The sequence below is a fragment of the Pleurodeles waltl genome, chromosome 12 (genome assembly GCF_031143425.1).
Source record: "Pleurodeles waltl isolate 20211129_DDA chromosome 12, aPleWal1.hap1.20221129, whole genome shotgun sequence".
NCBI lineage: Eukaryota > Metazoa > Chordata > Amphibia > Caudata > Salamandridae > Pleurodeles > Pleurodeles waltl.
The window spans coordinates 89,099,427-89,103,556 of record NC_090451.1 but is presented as its reverse complement, the minus strand read 5'-3'; the positions used below and the strand labels follow the sequence as shown (position 1 = coordinate 89,103,556).

At 45.7% G+C, this 4,130-nt stretch overlaps 1 protein-coding gene across 1 annotated transcript in view; it reads left to right on the top strand.

The window, feature by feature from the left end:
- The first annotated feature begins 461 nt into the window (after positions 1 to 461).
- The window catches only part of LOC138267758 (la-related protein 6-like), a 14,538-nt gene continuing 10,869 nt past the window's right edge, over positions 462 to 4,130 (top strand). The window contains exon 1 of the mRNA XM_069216946.1: positions 462 to 525. The gene's annotated coding sequence lies outside the window, so the exon portion shown is untranslated. The remainder of the gene's footprint in view (positions 526 to 4,130) is intronic.

Here is a 4,130-nt window from a genome sequence, read left to right as displayed (position 1 = left end):
TGCGAATCCAGAACCACAAGTCCCAGAATGCAAAGCGAAAAAACTGGACTAGCCCAGCTACACTCCCATGGGCCCCGCAAACTGGAATCTCTGCTGATTGTAGGCAGTTACAAAGACTCTCTTCATTTTGTCGACACAGCAAGTACCTTAAACTGTGAAAAGGCCTTTCAGTCGGACGCTTGTTTTTTCCCACAATATTATGCATGCCGGGAATTGTAGTTTCGCCTTCCTCGCTGTGCTTATGCGCATAACAGTGCTTAATATAGTGGCTGAAAACCAGCCCTGGCTCCAAGCCCCTTTGATGTGAGGGGCAGGTTGCTAACTCGCTGTCAATGTTAGTTTGAAGGCTGCAACAACCTGCATTTTCGTGAACATGGCCTTAATGATGGCACTTGGTGCAGCTGTTCTAAACCAATTATGCAAATAAGGTGAACCCATAATAGGAAGGGGATGCTTCTGGTGCAAAGCTGTAATTCGGGTCAGTTGGTCAAGGTTTGAAGGGCAGCGGGGATGTAGCTTTTCTCAGTAAGTGATTGTCTCTTGCAGCTTTCATCGTTTCGTTAAAAAGTTCACGCTTTTTAAATCGGTAACCCGTTCTCGCCTTGGTCAGCTGACATTGTAGGCTTCCAATAGGAAACTGTTCTTGAATATATAACATAAAAATCTAATTCATTTATTAAATAGCTGCTCTACAGTAGGAAAGGGTTCACTTTTAATTCGTAATGACCGCCCATATTTTCATGTAGCACGCACCGAGCTGCCCCCCCCCCCCCTTCACAACCCCGTTCCTACCCCCCCTCGGGGCAGTGTGAGTTGCTTTAGCACTAGTGAAAGGTGTCTTGTTGGTCGGATAACGATACAAAATGTGGCCCAAATACATTATGTTTACATCTTTATTCCCACGTGTTCGTTTTTTTTTCCTTTTCAAAACTGGTTGTACGGAAGAAGTGATATATTAGTGCTGTGCAAGCTGTTTTTGCCAAAAAAAAGTTAATTCTTATTTTTTTACGTTTTCGGTGTTTTGCGTACTTTTTCCCACCGGCTCTTCCCTGTGGTAAATGTAAGCACAGAATCCGAGCGAGCACGGTTTGCGACCTGCTCTTCGAAGAGACTAGTGCATGGGCGCTCGCAAACATGTTGCCATGGGCCAAAATGTTTGGTCTGTGGTGTGACCAAGCGGCGCACAGATGACAGCCCTGCTTCCCTACTTCATCAAATTGTGTGATCTTAGGCAACTGTTTTGTTTCACTTTGTCTCGCCTTTCTGTATTATGAGAGCACCTTGCAATAAGAGTTCCACAAAAGCTCGTGCTTGAGTCAATAACCTATGAGGTTATTACACGTAGATTGGCTTCACGTGACAACGGAGTTCACCAATGGCATTGTGTCAGGGTGGGGAAGGCATTGATGTTTCCCAATTCATGTTTGAGAACTAGAACTTTAACAAAATGCCTTTCAGTGCAGTTATATAATCCGAGGTACTGGGGTGAAACACTTCAGCAAGATAATGAAATGCACCCGTTAGACTTCTTAAGAGCCTTTATCATGTTGTTACACGGTTGTTGTACAATGGCTTTAAAATAAGTGTTTCTGAAGATGAGTGTGTTTGGACACCACCTTTGCTTCCAGCCCTTCTATTAAAGTGTAAATAAAATAAAAAAATCCAGTTTTTCAGCTTTCTGAATGTCGATGCTAAGTAAACCTCAGCCCAGGACCAGGGGGCTGCATACAAAAAATACAGAGACTTGCTGGAGGGAAAAATGCCTGGTAAATAATGGAGCACGGGGATTACGGTGTGGTTACAAAAATAAATCTGCCTGTTATACCTGTATTGACGTCATGAATTGCATCTGGGGCAGTTTATCGCGCATGACAAATTGCAGTCCCTGCATTAGTGGGATATTTTGGGTGCAATAAATATCACTCCCTTTTCTGAGATGTCATTGGGGACAAAGTGCCCAAAGGCTTAGAGCAGTGTTGTCCAACCTTTTTATCGCCACGGACCGGTAAATGTTTGATAATTTTTCTGTGGCCCGCTTGTCCCATTGTGTGACAAGCGGGCCACGGAAAAATTATCAAACATTTACCGCCCGCCACAGTGGGGCGGCCCGGTGCTGAATGACCCACGGACCGGCACCGGTCCGTGGCCCGGGGGTTGGGGAACACTGGGAGGGTCTAGACCTGTTCCACTCATAGCTGTCATGTTTTCCAGGTCCTTGCGTGATGTGCTGCTCCAGTCTAGGCTTTTTATTTTGAATTTTGGACCTTGAGGTCCCGTTATATAGTTAAATAAACAAGACTACAAGTCCCAGAATTCAAGGGAAAAAAACCTGGCCTGGAGTATCGGCCTAGGAAACTTGACAGCGGTCTCCACTCGCCATTTTCAAGTTCTGTAAGCTCCTGTCTCAGTATGTTTTGGTGCCAAACATGCCTCGTGCTGTCTATTTCTACAGGAATGCATCTCTCAAGCTGCTAGCCCGTGTGCTCCCCAACCTTTCCTGTGCTTCTTGGGCTGTCTGCCATACAGTCCCCCTCCCCACCCACTGACCCCCAGGCTATTTGTGCTGTCACCCACATTGCCAGCCCCCACCCTAGCTCCTCACCTATCCCCACCTGATATGTTTATTTTCTGGTAAATAGTTGGGTACAGGTGCTTTTTAATCGGTTATGGGAAGGTGTCTGTTGGATTTCACCACAAATTGTTACATCCATGCAGACAAAAACGCAAGCATTCTTTCCCTCTCTATTTTGAAAGTCCTCAAAAATATTGGTATGTTTACAAAACACTGTTTTTGCGTCTTAGTATTCTATCAATATGCATTCCTCGCCCTTTCAACTGCCCCTTAAACCCCTCTCATGCACACTGCCCTAGTATAAAGTATTTTAACATTATATGACGACATATTGTTTGGGAAAATGTGAAGCACCTCCCCCCCTCACCCCCCCCCTCCCAATTGTACTGATCCAGCTAAGCCCCTGGTCCCACAGCTCTGCCTGCCCACTTTGGCATTCTTCTGCCTAGGTTGCTCGTGCTGTGTGCCAATGTCTGACCCCTCCTGCCAAGGTTTCTCAAGCTGTGGCCCCACGACCGCCCTTGTCCCTCGCGTGGTGGGCCCCTGCGTGCACACCCAGTCCAGGCTCCGCGCCTTGCGCTGTGGGCCCCTGATGCACCTCCAGGCGGCTTGCGCTTTCGGACCCTCTCCTCCTGCTCCCACCCAGACTTCTGCGCTGTACTTTATTGAAATAGCATTTATATAGCACTTACTACCCTTGACGAGGCGTTGCAGCACTTTATGGCAAGTAGCGCACTACTTTGGAGCCAGATGTTTATTGGAATTGATCTTGTGCTCTTAAAAAACATTCTATGCAATTACTCCTGTTTCTGTGTTGTACATGAATGCCTTGAGCATGACCATTCGATGGGAATCATGTGAGAAGTTTGATGGATTGAATAGCTATGGTTGGGTTGCAGGGATATGGTTTCAACGAAAGATGATGGACGTGTGATTTAGAGTTCTCTATAAAAACACGTAGAAAGGAGGGACATTAAAAATAAATATGGGAAAGAAAAAAAAATTGCATTTTTTCATGCAGGGTTTTAGGAATATAGCAGGGAGACTTTTGCACAACATACAGTCTGTGGATGTAAACCTGTAGAAAGAAACACCTTTTAAATTCTACTATAAATGAATGATGCTTTGTCATAAAACACAACCTTTCCAGAGCCACTGTAACTTTCGTGAGTTGGGAAATGCTTTCCTCAAAAAAGCAACTCATGTGCTTGTTGACGCACTTTTACGAACTGCCCAGTGGTGACATTTAAGCATCTCCCAGGACCTATAATCATCATTTGACTTTGACAACACCATTGAGAAAGCGCTTTTGCACATCATCTCACTTGCAAACCTAGAAAAGGCCCCTGTGAGTGAGGAAGCAGCAGCCGTGGCCCCGTTCACAGCCTGTAGAGGTTCCTTGCCCATGTTCTTCACATTGTGGGCACTACTCCCACCCTTACCAGGTTCCTTGTGCTGTGGCCAGAGGTTGAATTGGGTGGGAACTATTGGGAGTCATGTTTCTGAACGTATTTAATCTTATCAAAACAGTTCCCAGACAGTGGTGGTTGCAACTCAG